The sequence below is a fragment of the Mirounga angustirostris genome, unplaced genomic scaffold, assembly GCF_029215605.1.
Source record: "Mirounga angustirostris isolate CCGP_5_RB_7025 unplaced genomic scaffold, mMirAng1.0.hap1 SCAF_1, whole genome shotgun sequence".
NCBI lineage: Eukaryota > Metazoa > Chordata > Mammalia > Carnivora > Phocidae > Mirounga > Mirounga angustirostris.
The window spans coordinates 103,335,630-103,349,271 of NW_026991709.1; the positions used below are offsets into that span (position 1 = coordinate 103,335,630).

A 13,642-nucleotide genomic window follows, 5' to 3' on the forward strand; every position below is an offset into this window, starting at 1 on the left:
CAGACGCTACTCAACTTAGTTCAACAAATGAACATACAGAATATGTAGAATGCTATAAATTAGTGGTTCTCAAACTGTAGCTTATATCTGAATCACCTGGAAAGCTTAGACAAGCAGAGCTTGTCTTTTTTTTTCACTCCAGTAAAAATCAGCATAAATTCTACATTGACATATTAAAGGGAAATTATACAAACTTGAAAAATGAATAGAATTTTCAGCGTTCATAGACGCTGAAAAACTCTGTGTGAAAAACAGGGATACAGTCTTTGTTCATTTATCTTAATAACTGACATTTATTTTAATTATTTATGATAATTCTTCAAAGTATATTTTTAATAATAATGAAGTCTTAGGAAGTTGAGCCCACCTGACAGCCCTTGACTATTTAATCTTAGCTGAAAGATGTGATGGAATCACAAAGTTCTTAGGAGAATTACACAGTTTATGAATTAATGAAGTAAGAATATATTTCCTTTATGTCCGAGGTTTTTATTTATACGGTTGAAAATGTATTTTAAACCACTATAGCCCTTTCTGATTCTAATATTATGCTCTTATGAACTACTTGGCTGAGAGGTTGTTTTGTCCTGACATATGAGAAATCCCAGGAAGTTAAATGACTTGTCCAATGTTAAACACAGTTGTAGGTATCAGAGCCAGGCTCAAAACATACTCTTGACTCTCACCCCTCACTGTCTTTGGCACCAATCCTGTGTGGGAGCAGAGTTAAAGGAAAGCTATATTATGAAGAGTAGAACTCACCTCTCTTCATTCTTTCATATGACTGAAATCTAAACCTTCAAGAGTCACCACAGGGCAGGAGGCCCAGAAAATAAGAGTCTGGGGTGTAAAAGGAGTGACTGTACCCTGCTTGGTATTACATTCTATCGCATTTACGCTCCCTCCTTTTTTTTTTTACACTCTGATTTTGAGCAGCTACAAACGTTTATTTCCAAAGCCTTCCCAATATCACCTACACCCAAACCCAGATACTAATTTGCCATATCTTCAAGCCATGTTAAGTTGAGCTCCTGCCTTCCAAAGGCCAATAATGTAAGTGAAAAGTGAAGAGCATTTCTACAAATGGTATCAATCTCTAAGGCTGAAAGAGGCCAATGTAATCAACTCTTTTTTTTATTTTTTAAAGATTTTTATTTATTTATTTGACAGAGAGAGACACAGCGAAAGAGGGAACACAAGCAGGGGGAGAGGGAGAGGGAGAAGCAGACTCCCCGCTGAGCAGGGAGCCCGATGCGGGGCTCAATCCCAGGACCCTGGGATCACGACCTGAGCCGAAGGCAGACGCTTAACGACTGAGCCACCCAGGCGCCCCTAATCAACTCTTTTTAATCACAATTGTATACATTTCCCTCACATTCTTCTTCCCTTTATCCCACCTCCATGTACCTTTCAAGATCCTTCTTGTCCTTATTTTTCTCCCAAATATCTCCTTCATGTAGCCTTCCTTGAGGCAGAAAAAGCTCAATGGCTCTGATGATTATACTCTTCATTGCAAGGATTGTGGGTCTAAACTATTTACCCTATCCCAGTTTATAATCACTTTGAAGACAGACTTCACCCATCTGTGCATCCCACATCAACCTGTATGTTGTCTTGTGTGTAGTTAATACCTAATAAATATATGTTGAATTTATTAATATTTATTGAACTTATTAATATATCTGGAGTCTGGTAAAAAAATAGATATTTGTTGAATGAAAAATGGAAAGTTGGAGAAATGAATGAATAAATGCATAAAAATGGATTGACTAATCTACTTTTTCTCCAGATAAGTCTTTCTCCTATCATTTCAAAAAACTCTTTAATAAAGCATAACCTTGAGAACTATTTCAAGAATCAAAATGTCTCCCGTCACAAAAATTTTTTACAATGTATATTCACTATTCCTATTCCTAGAGAAAAAAAAAATATCTGGGGACTTTTAAGGTTACTTATGATGCCTTTTCCTACACATGTAACAAAAACACTTCACTGCTTCTCAAATGCAAATTGGTTGTTTGTGATTACGTGGATGAATTAACAGTAAACTCAGAAGACATGACTCTATCCATGAGTAGATGAACCAAAAATACCCTCCTCAGCCCTGCATGCCTTTTCCTCAGTCTGACCAGCTTCTCCATCACTCTCTTCAACACATTCTTTTCCTTTCTTCACTTTCTATATTGGTAGGGAATCACCAGAGCAACAATCAGAAATAATTCAATTCAGATACTATTTTCTGGATGTTACAGCCTTGTTCAGAGGTCAGATTTCAAAGAAAGCAAAAGACTGAAGATCTTGACAGATGAAGGAGGCAGACTTTTCTACTAACTTGAATAACACCAATGAAAGGAACCAGAAGGTGATCTAATTGCTTCAAGCTCAGAGTAAGACAGCTGGAAAGAAAGAGAGAAAGAGAGAAAGGAGGGGGAGGGGGGAAGGAGGGAGAGAGTAAGGAAGGGTTGGAGAGGGTAAGGAAGAAAAAAATCAAGAAAGAAGAAAAAGAATATGATCACTCAGATTTCCTTCTGCAGAGACTTTTGATCATCTGTGAGCAATGCTATAAGAAAAGGTGGAAACCATTTAAGAAAATTAAAAGAGGATGAAGATTTTCCTTATTTGATATGAGGCCATTCATTTCTTCATATCCAATTCCTTAAGGATAAAGACATTTCTTTTAATGATAAGAGTTGTTGATGTATTTCCTCTTATGGGTAGTAAGGTTATCTTTTCTGCCTGAAGAAGATACCAAAATCCTGCAAAGTTCTACCCATTTTACAACAGGAAGTGTGTGTGTGTCTGTGTTTAAGTGTGTGTGTGTGTGTGTGTCTATACATAGAATTTATTTATTTATTTTAAAGATTTTATTTATTTATTTGTCAGAAAGAGAGAGAGCACAAGCCAGGGGGTGGCAGGCTGAGGGAGAAGCAGGTTTCCCACTGAGCAAGAAGCAGATCTGGGACTCAATTCCAGGACCCTGGGATCATGACCTGACCCAAAGGCAGGCACCCAACAAACTGAGACACCCAGGTGTCCCTATACATAGAATTTAACAGAAAGGCTGAAAATAGACCAGAAGTCAATAGATCTAGGAATTAGTTGTGGCTCAATCACTTACCCAGCAATGTAACCAGGAAGAAGTCGTTTACCTCTCTGATCCCCAATGTTTCATCAGTGAATAAGACTAATACTATCAGTCAGCTTATAGGGTTGTTGTGAGGACTGGTGAGATAATGTGCATGAAAGGATTTGTCCACCATAACACTGTTCTACCTATAACCAGTATCAGAGATCCTTATGATTCCTTAATCATGCCTAAGGTTTGCTGGCTATTCTATATTTGCATACACAAAACCTTCAAGTCTAGAATGCTTGCACATCATTGAAAACTCCAGACAACTAGTTTGCATAATCATAGTAAAAGTAAATTATCAAGAGGCTTGGATTCTAGTCTTGGATCTGCAAGTGAATAAATGCACAAAACTATGTGGGCCACCTCACCTATGACAGCATCAATTTCTTCCCTGATGTCTAGTATACTTCCTGCCTCCACTTTTCCTAAAGAGCACAGTAAGAACTGGTTAGAATTTTGAAGAAAATGCTTTTTCTTGCTTATTTTAGAGATAATTATTTACACATAAGAGGTAAGCGCTGTGAATTGTGCAAGACTGTTGAATCTCAGATCTTTACCTCTGAAACAAATAATGCAATATATGTTAAGAAAAAAAAAAGAAGAAGAAGAAGGTAGCAGGAGGGGAAGAATGAAATGGGGGGAATCGGAGGGGTAGACGAACCATGAGAGACGATGGACTCTGAAAAACAAACTGAGGGTTCTAGAGGGGAGGGGGGTGGGAGGATGGGTTAGCCTGGTGGTGGGTATTGAGGAGGGCACATTCTGCATGGAGCACTGGGTGTTATGCACAAACAATGAATCATGGAACACTTCATCTAAAACTAATGATGTAATGTATGGGGATTAACATAAGAATAAAAAAAAAAGAAGGTTCAGGCTACTGAATAGGAGAAATAACACTAAGAATCTGTGTTTAAATGGGAGAAATACAAATAAAGAACATTTTTAGGCCCTGATTCTTTAAATGTAGCCCTGCTCTTGACCACCTGAGCCACAGCTTTATAAGCATTGCATACCAAATACTATGAGTGACTTCTCAAACCTCACCATTGGCTATGTGACATTGAGATGGTGACTTCAGTGTTTTGTTCCAAAAACATAAAGTTCCTTTCTCAAGAGCTGATGTGTGGGTATGCTGCATAAGTCTAATGGTTAATATGCAATAACATATCCAAAACAGTTGTCCAAAGGTGATTGTATCTTGTATTTTCATGGAAATCATTTTGGGCAAAATGATGACAAACACATGGCCACTTAAACTACCAAAACTTTATATGTATCAATTATAGAAATATATATCAAAGGCTTATATATAACAACTGTAGTACCCCCTAAGGCTATGTACCTAAACCTTAAGAAATCAGTTGTAATCATCAAATTACTAAGACTATAAAAAGACTCAATGGGATGAGAGAAAGCCAGTATCACAGATTTGGGGCCATCATTTGGCACTACATTCCAAAAATAAAACAAAATATAAGTCCCGCCCCCTCAGTGCATGGCCTCTCAGTGACAGCTTCCTGCTTAGCATTTACCATCATCAATATCTAAACAATACAACTTTCTCACTGATTGCCCTTGGGGCCTTGGATACCTACTGTGAAGAACACAAGATCTCTTGGTGTGCTAACAACAAGCAGTTGTCACCTCTGAACAATCCTTAGGAACCTTTAGAAAATAGACTGAACCATGATCAGTTCAATTGAAAGTCATAGGCTTTTTACTGGACTACAAATTAAAAAACAAAATTGAATCAAATATTTATCCTCCATTTCAAGGAACTGTGACAACCAGTTGTTCAAATGGAGGAAACAATAATAATGTAGTTAGATTCTAGAGAGGCAGGACTAGTAAGGACTCTGCAAAATGCAAGGTAAGTGATTACTCGGTACTTCAAGTTACTCAAACCAACTGAAGAACAAACACTCTAAAGGAGGACACTAATCCTTATTTTTTTAAGCAATAACAAAGAGGTACGACTAGAACTGATTAAATTGTACACACTCAAAGTAATCAAAGGGCAATGGGACATGTTCTAATATGTCATCATAAGTAATTTATTCCATAAAAGTAGATACATTCATGATTTAATATAATTAAAGCCTGAGTATATGGGATGTCTTTAAGGACTTCTAGCAGGGTCTATCATAGGGGAGAAATGCCAAGAACTGCGAGCAAACCACAAGAAACTGGGAAGAGAAAGGAAGGATTCTCTCTTACAAGTTTGAAATGGAGCACAGTCCTACCAACAACTTGATTTCAGACTTGTAGCCTCCAGAACTGTGAGGTAATAAATTTCTGTTGTTTTAAGCCACCTAGTTTGTAGTATTTTGTTATAGCAATCCTGGGGAACTGACAGAGATAGGCACCATAATTCTCACTTTACAGATGAGAAAACTGAGGCCCAGGGCAGTAGACAACATGCCTAATGTTTCACAGTTAGCGTGTGGCATAGTCAAGAGAGAAGATCAAGTACTTTGATTCCAGAGTCTGAACTTGGAACCCCTATATATTCCTGCCCCTGTGTTGAACTTTCTTTCACATTTCATGCTTTGCTTTTAGGCATCTCTATAGAAACTATCTAATGATTCAGCACTATGGACATGTGCCAAAATTTTAAAAGTATAGTACTACTCAAAAACTAAAGATGCTAGAGATTTGTAACAAGCCCAGCATATAACCCACAGACCTTTGTACAGTCTCTATGGCAGTCCAGCCACAACTGTCCATCTCCAGGCCTTCCCCTTCCTACTCCTGGGATTGTTTGTCAATGGGAAAGTCACTAGAATGGGAGTCAGAATATATTTTTTGTTGCCCTTTTAAAAATTTGTGAAACTATTCTGTATTATACAATAATAAGGGATGCATGTCATAGTACATTTGTCAAAACCTATAGAATGTACAACACCAAGTGTGAACTCTAATGTAAACCATGTACTCTGGGTGATAATGATATGTCAATGTAGGTTCATTAATTGTAACAAAAGTACCACTCTGGTGGGGGATGTTCATAAAGGATGAGGCTGTATGTGTTTAGACAGAGGAAGAGGAAACTATACTCTCTGTTCAATTTTGTTATGAACCTAAAACTGCCTAAAGCTTATTTATAAAATGTTTAATTTTATTCTACCATTTTCAAAAAACATGGCTTTTGGGTGCTCATCAGAAGACCTTGGTTTGTATCTTAGCCCTGCTCATCACTGGATGTGAAACTTTAGGCAACATGTCTAGGATATGATATGATATATGATTGATATAACTTCATTAGTAAGATGGCCATAATACGGCATCCTAAATCTAATCCTCACATGATCTGCAATACAGCTACAGGAAAGCACTGAGTGCAAGTCCACATAGAGACTGTAAGTTCTCCATAAAGATTTGTTCAAGGCCTGCCTCATTAGCGGTTGCTTCAAGTGGAGGTAAGTGTGTGAGGAGGATCTTTCTGTTGAGTTGCCCCCTAGTGAGTGTCCCTGCCCACTGCTGCTGGGCTCCTGGGCTCCTTAGCAAGTACATAGGCATTTCCCCTGATGGTCTCCATAGCAATTGCTTCAACAGTTGCCAATCTGTTATCCCTAGCTACTGAGCAGGGTCAGTCAACCAAGCAGGACTTTGGTAAGTAGACTTCAGCCTTCAGGGAAGAATGGTGGAACCAGACCTCATGGAAGGGGGTCATTTATCAGTCTGACAGTAAAGATATGTGTAAATAATACCAGGAAAAAGAAACTTTCCATGACACAGTTGTGAGAATTTGGGATGTATCCAAGTCACAGTCTCACAATAAAAGGGTTAACAATATACTATCACATAAGATGTATTTTTCCAAATAAAGTATTTTCAAATATAGTTCTATAAAAAGGAAATAAACACAAAAAATAGCTAACTGATTTATTTTTTAATTTTGTTACTTCAGGGCCCAAGTGTTGACAGATTAAGACTCACTTTTTCAATATGCCAATGCCAGTGCAAAGATATAAATAAAAATCCAACATGCTTACTATGCAGAGCTCAAGGAAAAAAAAATGTTCCTTGATTTCATATCCTTTCCTTATTCAGGAAAACCCATTTTCTAAGATATGAATGCAAATGGATAGATTTACTTAAATATTAGTTTGGCTTCTTAAGGAAAGAAAGGCATTGTTTCAAGGCATTGGAGAAAAGATAATTGTTTGATTTTAGGCCAAGGGAAAAACAGATCCTAGGTCTTGTTTTCAGGATACCATTCTTGAAAGCAAACAACTGATTTTCATATAAGAATCAATAGCTGTTTTATGAATAAATTCCCAAATTACTTCTTATTAAAGAGCACTACCAATAAATATAGATACAAAATCAAATATGAAATATAAGGTCTACAGTATCAATCCCAAACGTAAAAGGGAATAGTCTCATCTAAAAGCACTGGAACACACCCACCAGGTAAATTTAGATCCTAGGTGTGAAGGAATATATGTGAACATAACATAATCAAATAATGCACACATACAACTCTGACATAGGGCCCCTATGCTAATGACCAACTTCTCAATTAAGTATTGGTTTAGACTCAAGCCAGTACCAGAGCCTTGTTATCTAATTTGCTGCTAAACTCAATACAGGTAAGTCTAAGCACACACAGAATATCAGAACAAAAGTCTTATTTTGGAAGAAATACAGGTAAAGCACGGAATATTTCAATCCAGATAAACAGAGGCTTGAATTCTGATTGTGCTGTTATTAACCATGAACACTTGAATAAATCAAGTACATTTTCTATATTTTAGGGGTTTTCATCTTAAACAAAACAAAACAAAACAGTAACATTGACTCCAAAGCGCTATTATGAGGATGAAATTTCTTTAAGAGGAAGGCTGAATGCCTGGCAGATTTCTGGGAACACGCAGAAGGCCCTTAACTCCTGGCTTGACTCCAACTACTGGCATTTCCATGAAAATACTCACATTAATCCTCTGCCCACAGAAGGAGGCAGGAAAATCCAGATCCTGAGTCCTTGTGAAGAAACGGGGCCTCAAGTTGCCTGTTGTGTTTGTGCAACACTACAAGTCCCCAGCATCTCAGGCCTCTGTCTCTTTATGTGTAAACTGAGGACTATAATTATATTTACTTCCCCAACTGTGATGACTATATTGAATGAGTGGTTTTATAAAATTAATCTCCCAACTTCAAAGTACTCTGAAAATATTGTGATTTTTGGTATAAAGACAAAAGAGAGATCCATAAAAATATAAGGGGTTAAGTTGAAATGATAAAAATCCTATGCCCATCTGTTTTGTTTTTAAAGTTTGCTTTTAAAAATATTGTTAAGGTTAACAAAACTTTGTTTTTTTAAAGAGATTCATTATACTTTTTATATTGACAACATTAGAGATAAAAAATAGACTTCCTAAAGCAGTCATTTGTTATTGATGTTAGAATCATGTCATTTATAAAACAGGCAACTAATAAGCTCATAACTTAATCCAAAGAGATCAGGTATGTGGTCTTGAAACTTAAAATTTAAAAGTCTGAATGTTGGGGCACCTGGGTGCCTCAGTCAGTTAAGCATCTGCCTTTGGCTCAGGTCGTGATCCCAGGGTCCTGGAATCGAGCCCTGCATTGGGCTCCCTCCTCAGTGAGGAGTCTGCTTCTCCCTCTCCCTCTGACCCTCCTTCCTGCTTGTGTTCTCTCTCTCTTTGTCTCAAATAAATAGATAAAATCTTAAAAAAAAAAAAAGTCTGAATGTTGTGTCCATCCAAAATTTTGAAACCTAACCTCCAATATGATGGTATTAAGAGGTGGGGTCTTTGGGAGGTGATTAGTTTATGAGGGTAGAGTGCTCATGAATCGGATTAGTGCCCTTATGAAGGAGGTCTGAGAGAGCTCCCTTGCCCCTTCCACCATGGAAAGACACAGAAGAAAGATAGCCATCAATAAAGAATCAAATCACCACCAGACATGGAATCTGCCAGCACCATGATTTTGGATTTCCCAGCCCCCAGATTTGTAAGTAATAAATGTCTATTGTTGATAAGCTGTAGTATTTTATTACAGAAGCCTGAATGGACTAAGACAGTAAGTCAAAAATAAAGAGCAGCTAAAATTATAGAATTATTTCAAAAATGTACTTAAAATGACAAATTAGAGATACTGTCCCAATTTTTTTAAATTGTATTGTTATGTTAGTCACCATACATTACATCATTAATTTTTGATGTAGCGTTCCATGATTCATTGTTTGCATATAACACTCAGTGCTCCATGCAATACGTGTCCTGCTTAATACCCAGCACCGGGCTAACCCATCCCCCCACCCTTCTCTCCTCTAAAACCCTCAGTTTGTTTCTCAGAGTCTATAGTTTCTCATGGTTCGTCTCCCCCTCTGATTCCCCCCCTTCATTTTTCCCTTCCTACTATCTTCTTTTTGTTTGTTTGTTTTATGTTTTAAAGGCATTATTTTCCTATGGTGAATTTGATAAAAATCTGAAAATTCAAGGAAAAATGTTTAAAAGACAAATCCTTAGATATTATTCATAGACTGCTATATGAAGTGTAAAGGTCAGATCACTGGCTGTGGAATATTCTTTAATACTCTTCGTAACCTTCACTCATAAAGAAGCACGAAGATCACATCAATAGCTCTATGCATTATTTTTCAACAATAAGTAAACTTGAGTCATGCAAAGGATTTTCTAAAGCTTACTGAAGTCCTTAATACATGGTTTCTGGCATCACCTGACACAGAAACATTCTTGATATTTGTGCTGTTAATTCCTATCATGCTGAAGACCTCATGACAGCTTGAAGGTGGCAACATCTGAAGTTAATTCATACTCCTGCCCTTGCCCTGCCCTTCTTGGATTAAGTGAGTCTTTTACCTCAGGTGAAACATTTGTATTTTTGCCTATAATAGTAGCACCAAAATGCTTTCTGAAGGGAGCACTCTCAAAAGTCGCATCAACAAAAACCAGATGTGGCCATGAGAAATGTCAAATTTATTTATTTATTTTTATTATGTTCAGTTAGCAAGCATATAGCACATCATAAGTTTTTGTTGTAGTGATCAACGGATTCATTAGTTGTGTATAATACCCAGTGCTCATCCCAACATGTGCCCTCCTTAATACCTAAGTAGAATTCTTCCCACAGAGACATGGTAATTTACTTTCTGTGAGATCTGGGGAGGTTTCTCAATTTTTGTGGACTACACTGCATTACCTATATAATGGGAATAATACTGCCTTTCATCAGGGGGCTGTTGACGAAAGTCATAGTACTGATGAAGTTGGAGAGTCCATGTAGCATAATGGTAAAACATAGACTCTGAAGCCAGGATACTTGGGTTCAAATCCTCATTCCTGCTACTTATTGGTGCTATTACCTTGAGCAATCTACCAGACTACTCTAGCCCTAGTCTTCCCATCCCCATTTAATGAGGATAATAATAGGACCTACTTCATAGGGTTGTATAAGAATTAAATTAGTTATTATTTAAAAAATACTTAGAGCAGTATGCGAAACATACTAAGTTCTGCATAAATGTTCCATAAATAAACCATTGGTTACTATCCTTTTCCTCAAAGGTGCTGCCCACTAAGTTTTCCCAACATGCATATGGGCATAGGTTCATGGCTGCCAAAACAATCCATGTGACAGAAACTGCTAGCTAAATATCCCCTTCTTCTTGGCCACAAAGATCACATTTCCCAGACTCCCTTGCATTGTGTGTAGCCAGTGAAAGTGAGAAGTAATTAGCACTACTGCAATCTTGGCCCAGAAATTCTTCTAGGCACAACCTCCCATAATCCTTTCCTTTCCATGGCTTAATGCAGATAAACATAGTAATGGGGGAAGGTGTGTTAAAGATGGTAGAGCCACAAGATGAAAGGAGCCTGGGTCCCAGCATCATTGTATCTGTGGGAGAGTTGCCTGACCAGGAATGCCTGCATTATCTGGTTGTGTCCCTAAGAAATAAATTCTTATTGTATTATGCTCCTGAGATTTTGTTTCAGGAGCTAGCAATGCCATCCTAATCACACAGTCCAATATTTCCTGCATGGGGCTGTATATTGGGGTAAAGTCATTATAACTTTCAATGCCTAGAGGGGATGGCTGGGTCAAAACTGGGGTTGGGCTGAGATCAGATGCCAAGTATGGGTGATACAGAAAAACCTCATCTAGAAAGGAAAACAGAGTTATAGGGAGACAGGTAGAAACAGATACCATATAAAACTTGCAAGAAATGTCAGATGCAAAGAATAATCACAAAAATCTAAGAGAAAATATGAGCTGAAAGATGGCTGTAGTCAGCAAAACTGCCGAAGGAATAAGAACAAGCACTGGTCCAATTGGTTTCAGATAATTCCTTAGAAGACAGTCATCTCTCCTGTCCTCCCTTCCCCTCCCCTCCCCTCCCCTTTTCTCTTTTCTTTTTTCTCTTTTCCCACCCCTTCCCTTTTCACTTTTCTCTTTTCTCTCTCCTCTTCTTTTTTTTTTCAGAGTTCCTGTTTCCATGAGCACAAGCCAACTGTCCTAGAAGTGTAATTTCCTAAGCCTACATTTGTCATAATGTGCCCAAATATCTTCCCAGGTGGGCTTGCCTCAGTGACTAAAATCCTTGTAATTCTTACAACGCTGGACTGATACAGTATTGTCCCCTATTAGCATGAAAACACAATCTCTGTTGGGTAACAAATAAGGTCATTATCAACTCTGAATACTTGAGTTTTGTAGCTTTATAAGAGCAGTTTCCCAGTTGCTAATAGGGACCTAAGGGAATGGAACGAGGTATGGGTAATTTTTGCTGAGGGAGGGGCTCATCTTCTGCATGGACTGCTGCTGAGAAAGGCAAGTTTGGGTATTCTACTTTTGGGGGAAATGTTAAACCATCTGGGTAGCAAGCCCTCTGCAAGGGTTCCAGGAAGGAGGGAAAAGGCCACACCTGAAAGGGGGATGCATAAGCTTTTTGTAGAAGTGTGGTTCTGGTCACTCTTGAGTTTGTTCTATGACTCTCTCTCCACAAGTAGAACTGTTCTAAATGTCTAATCAAAAAGGCTGAATGAATTCATGCAAATGAATAGATTCTTAGTATTCTTTGTTGGATAGCCTTTAAGGTGGCTGCCCCATGATCCCCACCTCCTGGTGTTCACACTTTTTTTTTAATTGAAGTACAGTTGACATGCAATGTTACATTAGTTTCAGGTGTACAACATAGTGAATCAACAGCTCTATACATTATGCAATGTTCACCACAAGTGTAGCTACCATCTGTCACCATTCAGTGCTATTACAATTCCACTGACTATATTCCCTATGCTATACCTTTAATCCCTGTGACTTACTCATTCCATAACTGGAAGCCTGTAGAAGGTGTTCACACTTTTGTATAAACATCTCCCCTTGAGTGTAGAAGGGAATTATGACTTGCTTCTAATGACAAAGGTAATGGGATGCCATTCTTATAATTACATTATGGTATATAAGACTGTCATGCTATCATATCGGACTTACTCTAGAGACTCTCTTTGCTGACTTTAATAAAGTAAACAGCTGTGTTGGGAAAACCAGCATGGCAAGGAACAGCAGGCAATCTCTAGGAATGGTGGGCAGCCTCCAGCTGACATCTAGCAAGAAGGTGGGCCCTCCATCCTGTCCAACCACAAGGAAATGAATTCTACCAACAACCTGAATGAGCTCAGAAGCAGATTTTATCCCAGTCAAGGCTCTAGATGAGAATATAACCTGGTTGACATTTTGACTACTGCCCGCAAGACCCTAAGGAGGGACCCATTCAAGTGATGCCTTGAGTCTTGACTCACAAAAATTGTGAGATAATTAATGTGTTGTTTTAAGGTGCTAAGTGTGTGGCAATTTATTGTTGCACAGCAAGAGATAACTAACACAGTCTATTAACAGAAACAGTGACCACAACTCCCTTCTACTCTGTTAATGTTGCCTTAGCAGGACACTGCTAGAGAATCCCATTCTAACAAACCATAAAATGTTTCTCCCACTTGTTATCCCCTGGCCACATTTTAAGTCCCTTAAAGGTCCCATGTATCTTGATACTCTTGGAGGCCACAGTCCACATGACATAAATATAATGCACCCAAATCACACATTAAATATAATTTTCTCTGTAGGAAAATGAAAATGAACATGAAAATTTTTAATTTGCAATTTTACCTTGAAAATTATTTAGCTCAAAAACTCATTTAATTTAGCATGTCAATGATTTATTGGCAATTATCATGCATACTTGGGAACCTGTGAAAGAAGAACATTTCACCTTCAAATGTTTTACAATATAATGAAATTTTTATACATACTAAATTGAACACTTAATGAAGTTGACAATGTTATTTTAGAAGATGTTTAATTAAATATTTATTATTTTCATTTTTGAAGGGTTCTTTAAGAATTTTAGAGTCAAATATTTCTTGTTCAGGCCTCAATCTGTTTCATTGTTCCCTGAGAACCGTGACATGGACTTTGTGCCAGTAATATATGATGACTAAAAGTGCTTTGCTTGCA

General features: G+C 37.8%; 1 protein-coding gene across 5 annotated transcripts in view; it reads right to left on the minus strand.

Annotated features, from left to right (window-relative positions):
• IQCJ (IQ motif containing J) overlaps positions 1-13,642 on the minus strand; it is a 240,990-nt gene that overhangs the window by 144,435 nt on the left and 82,913 nt on the right. The window lies entirely within an intron of this gene.